This window comes from Strix uralensis, chromosome 19 (assembly GCF_047716275.1).
Source record: "Strix uralensis isolate ZFMK-TIS-50842 chromosome 19, bStrUra1, whole genome shotgun sequence".
Lineage (NCBI taxonomy): Eukaryota > Metazoa > Chordata > Aves > Strigiformes > Strigidae > Strix > Strix uralensis.
The window spans coordinates 16,636,461-16,649,149 of NC_133990.1; the positions used below are offsets into that span (position 1 = coordinate 16,636,461).

Sequence of the window (12,689 nt, forward strand, 5' to 3'; positions counted from 1 at the left end):
AGGTTGAGCCGCAGGTTAATTTATGGTGTACGGGGGAGCCGGGGATGGGAATAGAGCCTGCCCTCTAAATAAGTCATGAAGCAGGATCCCAACAGCACAATTAGAACCCTCCGTTAATGATTATTTATGGGGCTGGGAATGCTTATTTAACCTGACTATATTAAATATTAAACCAAATTATAATATTTATAACTGTATTTACAACAAAAGGGAGCGACGTGTTGCTGGGGCCGTGGTGTGCGGGCGAGGTGAGGGGTGTGTCGGCACCGGAGGGGCTGCGGGCAGCGCACGGCGGCTCGCGGGGACCAGAGGAAGGGTCTCAGCCCCGTCCCCGCGCCAGCCCAGCCCGTGGCTTGGAAGGGGTTTGTCTGGAGCATCCCAAGCCCGCAGAAGGGTGAGGGGTCTCTGCCAGCGCTGAGCCGGGGTGGGGGGATGCTGCTGGACACAACCTCTGCTCGTCCCTCTGCCTGTGGGTGCCCAGGGGGCTCCTGGGGCCGTGTGGTGCCCGCAGCCCCCTCCTGGGAACCGGGGGTCCCATCCAGCGGCGAGGCACAAGCCCTTTGCTTTCTGCTGGCCCCGTCTTCCCCGCAGTCAGCCCCGGCACCCCAGCGGGGCGCGATCGGCTGCGGCTCTCGGAGAGGGGCAGAGAGCAACTGCTGTCAGCAGAGTCCTGAGCGGGTCCAGCTCCAGTTGCGCCGGTTTCGCTGTGATGGGGAAGTCTGTTGGCGAAGCAAAGGGCGTCATCAGCCCGCCAGGAGCTGAGCTCCTCCCAAGAGCGTGCTGGGCTCTGCCGCGGGGTCCTGCCCGTGCTGCCCGGGGGCTCCTCAAAACCAGGCTGGGAAGGCGGAGGGGCTGGGGTCAGGCTGTACAACCCCCCCGGGCAGCCAGCTGCTCTCCCCCCCGAGAGCGGCGGCTTTGGCAGACACGAGGGCACAGGCACTCTGAGGAGCAGCCCGGGGGGGTTCCAGGTGCCGAGGGCAGCCGAGAGGAGACCTGTGACTGGTTTCTGTAAAGGTTCAATGCCGTCGTGACCACTAACAATATTTTCAGGTATGCAATCTAAGATAATGACAGGGCTAATCAAATCTCCGGTGGAAGCTGTTGGGTTTGGGGTCAGGAGGGAATGTACTGCACCGAGAGCAGCAGCGCTTAATTGCTTTTGTCTCCCGCTGAATCCGAGGAGGCAGCTGGGCTTGGTGGGCCACGGGGCCTCACGCTGGGGGCTCGCAGCTGCGTGTGGCCGGGCGGTCGCTGCATGTGGAATTCAGCTGCTTTATGGCAGAGCCACGGCTCCTGTTCTGCTGGCCCCAGCAATTGCAGGAGATAACTGAAAAATCCCTCCGTGCTCCCAAAGACGGTGTGATTGCAGGTTCCGCAGCCTATTGCAGATAAAATGATGATTAAGGGGTCCTACCCTATAAGCAGACAAGCATGTTGACCTTATTTAGGCTCCTAATCAATTTGCCCCCGGTGTGATTAATTGAGATGCTTGCCATTGATTTTCTGTGAGACAGGAGCGGCTGAGGTGGGATTCACAGGGATGCCTGCAGGGAGATCTCCAGGTCTGTTTGTGCCGCGGCAGCAGCGAGGGGCTGAGCCGTGCCGAGTCCTCTGCCAGGAGGGGATTATCCCGTCTGTCCCTGGCCACAGCTCGGAGGGCGGGCTGCCGTGGGGCTGCCGTGGGGCTGCCGTGGGGCTGCCGTGGGGCTGCCGGGCCCGTCACGGAGGTCCAGGTGGGATTTGGGCTTCCCGGGAGCCCTCCTGCATCCCACAAATGGGGCAGCGGACCCAGGACCCCGGGCGGGATGGTGGGTTCTTGCTTCCGAGCGAGCCGGCAGCTCGGGGAAGAGCCTGCACAGCCGGTGCCACTGTCGGTCCCTCCGTGCAGAGCTGCCTGCCCCCTGCCCAGCGTCCCTGCCTGCTGCTTGCCCGGACACCGTCCCTCCTGCCCACGGGCGCATGATTTGGGTCCCCCCTTGCCACCGGCTGAGGCGGTGCCGGTGACAGGGTCCCTGGAGTATGGGCTTGGCCCGGGTGCACCCCTGAGGGGTGGCGTGACCCCCTCCCCGAGTGTGCCCCCCCATGGTGCTGGGGGATCACCAAGCGCTGGGGCCCCACCTGAGCTGCAGGAGTGGGGAACGCTCTGCCCAGAGCCGCATGTTGGGGGTGAGGGACCTACAGCACGGATGATTGGAAAGGATTTTCTAGCTAAATTGCTGAGCAGATGGATTTACCCTGGACTGGTCCTTGTGGACTCTGGAACATTTTCTCTTCTGTCACGGTTCCTTTTTATGACCTGCCATTTGCTCCAGCAAGCGAGGAGAGAGCCCTTGGCGTCCAGCTCCCGCTCCGGCTGCCGTTCAGGAACACGTCGGCATCGCTGCTGGGAGCCGCTCGCTCCTTTTCAGGAACGGTGCTGGGGCCTGGCAGGACACCCCTGCCCACCCCTGTCCCCCGGCCGTGCTGGCGCCGGGCGTGCGGGGGCTGTGCCGCTGCCTGCACGGCCGGAGCTCTGCCTGCGCTGCCCGCCCTGGCTGGTGGGTGCTGGAGAGGTGGGAAGGGGCAGCTCCTGCTGAGGCAGGAGGAGCTGGCAGCTGCCGGCTGGCGTTGGAGGGTGCTGTGCCAGCGATACGGCGGTGGTTTTTATAACGAGCCGTGACTCGTTACAGTGACCACCTGCAGCGTGTGCGGCAGCCAGCTCGTGGGCCGGCCGGGGGGGTTCTGCTGCGCGGGGGAAGAGCGATGCCCCATCCCCTCTGCCGCCCCGATGCTGGGACGGGCGGCGCTGGCAGAGCACTGGCGGGTCTTGCCTGAGGCAGAGCCCTGAGCCCTGGCGCCGCGGTGGCAGTGGGTCTGTCGTGGCTCCGGACGCGGTTTCTCTCCGTGCGTGGTGCCCCATCGGCTCTGCCCGAGACACACGGGCTGAGCTCAGCCCTGGCCGAGCAGCTCCCAGCCACGGCGCCTGCCCTCGGCAGCTCGCCAGAGCTCAGCACCCCCCGCGTGCCGGGTGTATTTTTCCATCCCTCCATCGTCTCCCCGATGCTGGTGACGGTCCTTTGGGGGTGGTTTCTTGCGGACCTCGTGGTGGCAGCAGGGAGGGTGGGCTGGGTACAACTCTCGCTCCGTCGTTGGTGCTTCCATGTGGTGAATCAGCCGGTTACTTCGATTTCCACCGTCCCTTTATGACGGATATTTCTCTTTCTTAGAAGAAGGGGGAAGGACGACACACGATCTCCCACCAAAAGCCCTTCCCCTTCCTCCAGCAGTGTTTCTGCCATTTACATTAAAGGCTATAACGGGTTGGAGTAAATGGAGCAGGTTTGCAATTAGTTTTCAAAGTACTTATCTCATTAAAGTAAATGAATTATTGATTTAGTGACACTCATGCTTTTAGTGAGCGGCACGGTGCCATCACCACTCTGTTCCCTGGCTCACGGTGGCGGTGTCCGGCCCTCGCACGCCTGCTCCTCGTGTGCACACGTGTGCGGTCACATGTGCGTGAGGAGCGAGTGGCCTCTCTGCCTCTTACTTGCCTCCGTAGCCGGCGCAGCCCCACGCAGGACACGGGGCTCGTGTCCGTGGGAGCACGGGCACGGGCGTGGCTTTGCACGGGGCACCCGTCCCGGTGTGGGCAGGCAGCAGGCAGCAGAGCCCAGGACGAGGTCCGGACCCCGGTGCCCTGACACGCTCCTGTGGGCATGGCGGCCACGCCGGGACACATCCCGCCAACCCGTCTGTGCTGTGCCGAGGATGACAAGGGAGGGAGGGAGGAAGGCAGCTCACCGGTGCCGCAGGGTGGTGGGCTCACTCGGTGCCCAGCAGAGGACTGGCGTGGGGCTGCCGGCGGCACAAGGGGGCCAGGGGGTCCCGTCCAGCACCTGTGCTGGCTGCGGCTCCTCCGGCCGGCCCGGCGCTCGCTGCGGCAGGGACAGGGGTGCGGGGCCGGGCGCTGCCTGGCGGAGCGTGGCCGCAGGAGGGTGAAGCGCCCAAGTGCTGTGCTGGAGCCAGATGCTTATGGCTGAACCTGCCACCCCCCAGCCAGCTGCTGATTCAGCTCTTCTGCGCTTCTCTGTACAGAGATTTAATCTCTCCCGTAAGATAAAATACTCCATTAATGGGAACCTGCCTACTCAGAGCTGCCCCTCTCCAGGTTCCAGGCAGGAAGGGCTCCGCTCTCCCGCCGCCGAGCGCTGAGGCTGCTGCTGCTGGGGGAGCACCGGGAGGTGCCCAGCCCCGCACGGGCCAGCCGCGTGGCCAGACACGCTCCCCCGTTGCTCCTGTGCCCCCCGTGTCCGACGCGGGAGGGCTGGCAGCAGGATGAGCCGGGAAGGCCGGGCTCCTCCAGAGGTGCTGCCTGTGCCAGCGGGTGCCACGCGGTTCTGCCGGTGGCTTCCTCGGGCGACACAGGTGTCGGAAGCGCTGGGAGCGCGGCACGCTGGCAGGGGGAGGTGGCGACGCTGCGAGAGCCGCAGTGGTCAGGCGGGAGGGGAACGAACAGGAGTTGCAGCGAGACTTTTGGTTGAAAGGGTCACAGCAAAGGCTCAGGCTGGTGTTTTGGTAACTGGAGTTCGGGTTGGTGGCGCGGGCAGGCCCGCTTCGCCGCGGGCTGGTGGGTCCGGTTGTCTCTTGCCGAAGGAGACGGTTGTCCCTGAGTGGGGGGAGCGGTAGGTCGCCCAGCATTGCTCGCCGTGCAGCACTGGCCTCTGCCCCCGAGGGCCCTGCGGCTGGAGCTGGGGTCAGCCCTGTGCTGGGACCCTGCCCAGCCCTGGGAAGGAGCGGGCAGCGCGGGTGCCACCCTGCCTGCATGCCCTGCCTGCGGTATTCGGCAGGGGGTTACCAAAGAGGGGGCAGCGCCGTGTGCCGTTACTGTCCCCGGGAAGGGGTTTGTGCTTTCTGGCCTGGAGCCGCTGGTTCGAGGCCTCTCCCGAGCGGTCACTCACCCCAAAGCCGTCCTGGTGACAGCCCCTCACCCGTGGGGGGGCTCCCCTGGGCGCTGCCCGAGCGGCCCCTGCCCGCAGCTCCTGGCTGGCAGCGCGGCACGGCCCCAGCACAGCCGGACGGCGGCAAGACACGTCCCAGCCCCGCGCCCCGGCCCCTGCCCGCGCCTGCCACGCACCTCTGGGAGCTGCTGGGAAGGGAACGGGGCGTTTTATCTTTAGTTAAAAAAAAATAAAAAATCCTTCTCATTTAATTAAAAGTGTTGACATTGTGCCTGGCCATCCTGCCCGCCAGAGAACGTGGTTATAAATTAAACATTAAACCTTTAATGGCCCATAAAGAAATATTCGCTGCTGCTTATGTATATAGGGGATATAAATAGAGAGGGCTGCTGGGGGAGGGGCAGGATATTATTTTTCCTCAGCCAGATAATCTTTGCTAATGAATTTAATTAAAAGCAAAATTAATTTAGGGTTTTTGGTGGAGGGAAGTGGGGGGGGTCAAAACGTACTTTGAAAAACTACTGAGAAGTTTCCCAGCAGAGCGGAGCGGGGCGGCTGGCCCCGGCCTGCCGCGGGGTTTGCCCCACGGTCGCAGAGTGGAGCTGGGGGGTGTTGGGGTGCAGCACCCGCAGGGCCCCCTGCAGCCGCCGGGCTGCATTTCTGGGGGCGCCGTGCAGACACCCCGCTTCGGATCCCCGAGGGGTTTTAGCTGGGTTGGGCTTTGCTGGACTCGTCTGTTCTGGGTGCGGGTCCCTGCGAGGCTGCTTGGGGCTCCGGCCAGAGCCGATCAGCCCGGAGCTTCACCGGGGAAGCGGGGACAGGGGCAAGATCCCCCCCAAATCGCCGACCCCCATCGCCCTGAGCTGCTCCGAGCCCACCTCCCATCGCTGCTCTGCCAGGGCTTTTCCTCTCCCGCTCTGGCGCGTGCGGCAGGACGGGGAGGGTTCAGCTGAGCATCCCGGTCCCTGTGGTGCCTGGGGCCGCCTGGGAGCGGTGGCTGGGCTGGTGCTGGGCTCGGCGAGCTCAGGCGAGCGCGGCGCGTCCCGACTGCCGGGGCCTGGAGCTGCTGTGGGGAGTTTCTCAGAAGGCGCCTTCCTTGGGAAATGTGTTTGGGAAATGAGATTTTACCCATCACTTGTGCTTCCCCGAGGAGAGCGAGCGTCCTTCAATTATTCATTGCCAAACAGGCTGCCTGGGCTCCCAGCACACCCAAACCTTCTGTGGCACATGCTGGCGTTCATGGCTCCCGCTCTGCCGTCTCCAGCCGCGGATCCTGGCAAGCGACGCCTCGGCAAAGCCCAGCGAGCCCGCGGGAGGGCAGGAGGCTCTGCCGGGCCCACGGCCCTGCCGGGGTGTCCCCATGGCGGGGTGTGGGGGGCCGGGAGGGGAGACCCCTGTGCCTGGAAAACACATCTGACTGGGCGAGAGCTTTCTGGAGGGTTTTTATCATAAGAGCACTAATGGAAGTCAGCACCAGCCTAATGAGCTGTGCTCCTCCATGAATCTGATTCATTGAGGCAGGAATTACCATAATTGATTATCCTGCTGTGCGGCTAAGAGCCGTGTTTGCTAACAGAAGTGCCTGGGAACCGCTCCACTCTTCCTCAGCCACCGCCGCGCGTGGCTGCACCTCCGGGATCCGGCTGGGGGTCTGGAGTGGGGTCCCTACACCCACCTATGTGCCCCAGGGCGGCCTCTGGGCCGGGGATCGGGCAGCTCCGGCGTTTAAAGCAGAGCTGTTGCTGCCGACCCGGGCGGGCGGGGAGCGGCCGTGGGACTCGACACCTCCAGGTCCCCAAAGAAGCGGTTAACAGACAGAAACAGCCCTCGCTTACACTTTTTTAAAAACCTCTCGTGATGTATAAGCTGTTCTCATTATTTTTGAGGGTCTGACATGATTTATGAACATTTGCATTGGCAATGTTGCAAAAGCCAATTAGTTGAAGTGCCGCTTTCAGGAAGTTTTCTTTGAAATTTGGCGATACTCTCCAAGAAGCGCCCGGAGCCGGGATGGCAGCGCCGGAGCCACGGTCTGCGGGGCTGGCTGCTCACGGGACCGTGGCACCGTGCCGGGGAGCGAGGGGCAGGGACGGGCGCTGCCGGCGGGCAGGAGCACAGGAGCACCCTTGGGGGCGGGCAGAGGGCGTGGGACACACCGAACTGGCCGCGTGTCCGGCGCGTCGGCGACGTCCTGTCCAACCCCGCCGAGCCGCGGGCTGTGCGCGGGGCCGGGGCTGCGCTTGCAGAGCCCCAGGGAAGCCGGGGAGGGGGCCCGTGGTCCGCAGGAGCAGGGTCGGGTTCGGGGTGTGCTGGCAGAGCCGGAGGCAGGGTCCCGCTCCCGTCACCCCAGGCAAAGCGCAGGCAGGCGTTGCCCAGCTGCCAGCTCTTAACCAGCGCCGGGCTCCCAGCGCGTCGGGGAGGTAACGCTTGCGTTCGTACTCGTAGCCGAACGTTCTGCCCGTCGCTGAGCAAACAGCATTGACTGTGAGCGGGTTGGCGATGATGATCATTGATTTTAATTCTTCCTCCTCTTTCCTGTCTTTTCTCAGAGAGCCCAGCGCGAGCACCGCCAGAGGAGCTGGGCTGAATAAAAGGTACGAGGCGTTTGCTTCTGAGGGGTGGAGAGGTGAGGGGCTGCTCCGGGGCTCTGCCCGCGGCTCCTGGGCCCCCTCGGCTGCGCAGCCGGAGCCGCTGCTCTGGGGGCTCCCCCGGGGTCTGCGCTAGAAGCTGCATGTCAAGACCTGCATGTGTAGGGCAGGCGATGGGGGCTGCTGCCTGAGCTGCACGGGGCTGGGTGGGACAGGGCAGCACCCTCTGCCCGTGGCTCTGGGGTCTGGCAGGCGCTGGGGAGGCCGGGAGGAAGGCTGCCTGCCTGCTCCTCTCCGCCAGCGGCCCCCGGCACCCCCCGGGCGCTGAGCCCCCGCGCAGGCGTGACGTGAGTGGAGTGAGTCCCGGGTGAGGAGGGCCGAGGGTTGCGGTGTCTGTGAGCTGTCCGTGTGTGCTGACGTTGCTGTCTGTCTGTCTGTGCTCCGTGTGGCTCCTGGGAGCAGCCCCATTGAGGGGACCCTGCTCTTCCCAGGGTGGCGCTGGCCCCCGGGTCCTGGCCCAGACCTGGCAATTGCCCACTGTGGGGGGATGTTTGCCCCCGGGGTCCTGCAGCCTGTGCCGTGTCACACCAGCTCAGTGTCTCCTGGGCTGAGACCCAGCTCGGGCAGGCGGTAGCTCGTGCACATGACGGGGGGGCCAGGCCGGGTGCCCCCAGGGGATGGAGGGAGGGGAACACCCCCGAAGGTCCATCCTGCTGAGTACAGCACAACCCCCATGCTCCCCCCGGTCTAGGCCAGGGAAGCAGAGGAGCAAAGGTAAAACAAGGGGCTGGGGTGAGGACGCTGGTGCGTCCATTGCTCCGTGCACTGGCCTGGAGGCACCTGTGCAGTGGGGGGACGGGGGGTGGCCAAGGCACCCGGAGCTGTCACCCTGCGAAAGCGATGGAGGAGAGAGGTTGGGGGGGGGCAGTGCTCTTGTCTCTGACAGCAGCAGAACGAGGACAAAGGTGACCCACTGGAGGGTGTTGTGGTCTAGAAGGGTCCTGAGATGCTGTGAGAAATGTGGAAAAGGAGCCGCTAGAAGGGGCTGGGGTGGGAGCTGGGCTCACCGGCAGCATGAGCCGGGAGCCAGGATTAACGGGACGAAGGCTGGGCTGCGGGTGTGAGCCGGGGGGGGGGGGATGTGCTGGTTGGCGGCAGCGGGGCCGGGAGCAGGGTGCTGCAGCATGGTGCTTCGCTTCCGTGATGGGCAGGGAGCTCCCTGCGGGCCCGGGGCTCGCCCCCACCTCTGGCATTTGCGTCCGTACTGGTGTCTTTGCAACTCGCTCCCCGTGCCGAAGCAAGGTCTTTGCTCCCTCCCGGTGTCCGGCCGCACGTGGGGGACGGGTGGGTGGCACTCGGGGGTTCCTCGGGGCTGCAGGTGCCCGGAGCACACCAGGCCGTGGCTGCACGGTTGTGTTTGGCGAGGAGATGCGTCCCGCGACGGAGGGGAGGCGGCAGCGGGGCTGGTGTCCCGCGGCTGAGCGGCCCCCGGCGCCACATTTGGGTGGGAGAGTTGGGACGTGGCTGCGGGGTGACGGGGGCTGTTTGCAGTGGCACCCCTGGGCGAGGGGCGTGCGTGGACGTGGGGCTGGGGGTTCTGAAGCGGGAGAAGGTAAAACAGTGCTGGGAAAAGGGCCGGGCCAGGGAGCCGAGCTGGGGAGGTGCTCCCACTGCCGACCCTGCCCCGGCTCCAGGATGGTGCTGCCCCCCCGTCCCCTGACCCCCCAGGTTTTGGCTTGCGTGGCAATGGGGGGGGTTTATTCTGCTGCATCGGGCCCCTCTGCCCCAGGTCCCTGCGCAGCCAGCACAGGCCGAGGGCACGGTGCAGGCAGCAGCGCGGGGGTGCAGCCGCCCGGGGCTGGGGCTGGGGCTGGGGCTGTGCTGGCAGGGCACAGAGAAAGAGGAGAGGGTTTTGATCACCAAGATATAAGAGGGAGTGGGAAGCCCCCCGCCCCAGCTGCCTGCAGTGGTGGCTCCTCTGCTTTATCACCCTCTCCTAGTGCTGAATTATTGAGAGTGTTGCTTTCTTTTATTGCTGTGCTGGAGGAGAAATGCCTCAGCCCGGCGCTGCTTTGAATATGATTATGGGGCTGGAGATGTCAGAGCCAGCTGGGCCCCAGAGACCGAGCTGCCACCCCTCTCGCTCCTGTGCCTTCCCTTATTCTTATTTATTCCCTTGCTCCCGCGTCTGGTTCAGCGCACACGGTCCCCTCGCTCCCGGGGGCCCCAGGAGGACGGGAGATTTAGTGCCTGCGGAGCCGAGCTGCCGTGCCGGGGGGGCCGGGGTCCCGCTCCCCGCGGGGAAGCTCCGTCTCGCCCCGGGACCCCACTGCCACCGTGGCCCCCCCTGCGGCCAGTGCTCCCCCCGCCTCCCGTGCGGGATCTCGGCCGGTCCTGCGGCTCTTTCCTGGGGGACAGGGTCTCCCCCCAGCCACTGTGCCAGCACTGGGGGGGACTTTTGGGGTGTCCTGCTCGTGCAGAGCGCAGTGGCCACGTCCTGGGCCGCCGGCTCATGCAGGGACTGTCCCCATTGCTCCCGCGCTCAGGGACTGGGGGCTGCTGGCTCTGCCCCCCCTCAGGCCACAGCGGCCGCATCCTGCAAAGCGGGGGATGCTGGGCCCCCCAAAACAGCCCATCTGAGCACCCCCGCCTGCCGGGAGCAGCAATGGGGAGCGGGCGGTGTGGCGGGGGGTGCCGGCAGCCGGCTGGCACCTCGCAGGTTAACGGCGAGCGCGGCCGATTCCTTATTGACAGGACAGCTTGAAAAACGCTGAGGCAGGACATCGGCTCCTCGGAGTGTCCGCGCCGGAGCTGCCGCTGCCGCCACCCTCGCGCCCAGCCCGGCCGCCGGGCCCCGGACCCCCGCCCCGGTGCTGTGGCTGCCCCTCGCACGCTCCCTTTGCTCTTAAAGACTCCAGAGAGCGTTTCATTTTTATCCCTCCCTCTCCCGTTTGGGTTTTTTTTTTCCCCCTGGGGTGAACAAGCCCCTGCCCCACTGCCCGCCCAGGGCTGCCCTCGCGTCCATCCCCGGCCCCGGCTCTCCCGCTCGCGCAGCAGCAGCATGTCGGAGGCCGGCAGCCAGCTCTGAAGCGTGCAGTGGCCCGCGGCGAATGACCACGCCACGCCGGGGAGGGAGGCGAGCGTGCCGGGCACCCGGCTGCGCCGGCCCTTGGTGCTGGAGCCGGACAGCGAGCACCCGAGGGGAGAGAGCCCAGCCAGGAGCAGCAGCGCCCAGCACAGCCCAGCACCCTCCCGCCGACCCCGCGGAGCTGCTCAGCACCCCGCCGCCGACATGATGATGTATTTTTGGGTAGGTACCACCACCAAGGGTGGGCATTTCCCCTCCCTCCCTGCCGGGGTTTTGCTCGGGGTCTTTTCTTGCTGCCGTTTTGCATCCCAGCGGGGCCGCTGGCCAGGGAGAGCTTTCCTGCTCTGGCGAGGCACCCGCTGCCCTACGGCTTGCGGGCAGGGGCCGGGCTGCGATGCCGGAGCCAGGCCTGGCTTTGGGCAGGAACGGGGCAGCGGCCCAGAAACACCCCCACGTCCTGTGCTGTCCCTGCGCCGGGGTGCTGAGTGGTGGGTGCCGGAGCCTGGGGGGCTGTGCCGGGGGGGCCGTGGGGCCACAGCCAACCTCTCACCGTCCGTCCCCCATGGGTGCCCACCCAGGGTCTGGAGGGTGCTTGTGGGGTGGCCCCCATGCTTGTATCTCAAGATTGAAGTTGGTGGCTGAGGTTACTAAGGGGGGGCCCTTGGGGGACCCCGAGGCTGCTCTGTGGCACCGCAGTCCGTTTGGGGGGTTTGGAGCCCCGCACGGTGCTGCCTGGTCGTCCCCTGCTGAGCCCGGAGCTGGGGGGCACGGCGGGGGGCGAGGGCCGGGCTCTGCGGGGGCTCGGGCTCTCCCTGCCCGAGCGGAGCTGTCGAGCCGCTGGGGGGACGGGTGGCAGGAGACCGGCTGAGACCCCCCCCGGCCATCCCAAGGGCTTTGAGGGAGGAGGGGGCCGTGATGGGGTCTGTGCAGGCACTTTGCTTGGGGATGGGACGCTGGGTGCGGGTGCGAGCTCCTCTCCGAGGGCGGCTGGGACAGCGAGCAGAGGAGTTGGGGATGGAGGCAGGGGCCAGCAGCCTCCCGGGGGGCTGCACGTCCTCCCCAGAGGTGCAGGAGCTGCGCTAAGCGTCAGGCTCTGCACTGTCCCCGTGGCATCCCAGCCACGAACTGGGGCTTAAGCCAGTAGCACCAGCTCCTTCCACCCCCCCACTCCTGCTCCCTCGGAGCTGCCCGAGCTGGCGGGGGGCCGGAGCGGGGGGTGCGGCAGCCCTTGGAGGGGTTACCCGCTCCCCTGGATTTTGGAGCAAGGAGCGGAGCAGAGCCGGGTGAAGGGAGATGTGGGGAAAGGAGCTGACGGGGAGGAGGAGGATAATGCCAATTCATTGTTTCTCAGGGAAGCAGCTTTCAGGCATAAGGTGCTTTGTCATGAGAGACCTGGGTGCCGGCGCTGATCCCCGCCGGCCCGTGGGGGCTCGCAGCCTCCTCCTGCGCTGGTGGTAATTCTGCCCAGGGACTTAATGAGCCGCCACGGCCGTGGAATCAAACTGCTCCAGAGCTTCTGCTTGTGGCTTCGCGGAGCCGCAGCTGGTGTGGGGCACAGGGCAGCAGTGCCGGGGTGCCTGTCCCCGGGGGAGCCCCAAGCACGGCTCCCCGCAGCGCATTGACTCGAGGGTCCCCCCCTTTCCCCGTCCCGCGTGGTGCACGTGGCCAGCAAGTCCGGGCCGGCCGGGTCCCGGCATCGCGCCGGGCACAGCGGCATCCCCAGCCCTGCCGGGAGAGGGGCTGGGCGAGGGCCTCGCTCCCGGCAGAGCGGCTCAGCATCATTTCTTGGCATTGCGGGCGTCTCTCCGTCGCGAGCGTGGGAGGAAGCGGAGGGTTTGGTTTCCCTGCGTGGCGGGAGCGTGGCCACCGTCGGGAGCACTGCGGGGAGCGCTGCGGCGGCAGGCGGCAGCGGGCGGCTCGGTAATCGACACCGCAACAGGCTGAGACGCCAAAGCAAAATGTCTTCAAATTAGCAGTAATTGCAGGCGAAATAAAGAGCATGTGGGGCGAGTGGAAGGAGGGTTCTATAAATATTATGATTTTTAAAGTTTGCCCTGGAGTCCTAGAGCCTGT

The 12,689-nt window shown here is 65.7% G+C and overlaps 1 protein-coding gene across 12 annotated transcripts in view; it reads left to right on the top strand.

Annotated features, from left to right (window-relative positions):
* RBFOX3 (RNA binding fox-1 homolog 3) overlaps positions 1 to 12,689 on the top strand; it is a 131,781-nt gene that overhangs the window by 90,183 nt on the left and 28,909 nt on the right. For all 12 annotated transcript variants that reach the window (XM_074888863.1, XM_074888862.1, XM_074888857.1 and 9 more), the window contains one exon: positions 7,490 to 7,534. The gene's annotated coding sequence lies outside the window, so the exon portion shown is untranslated. The remainder of the gene's footprint in view (positions 1 to 7,489; positions 7,535 to 12,689) is intronic.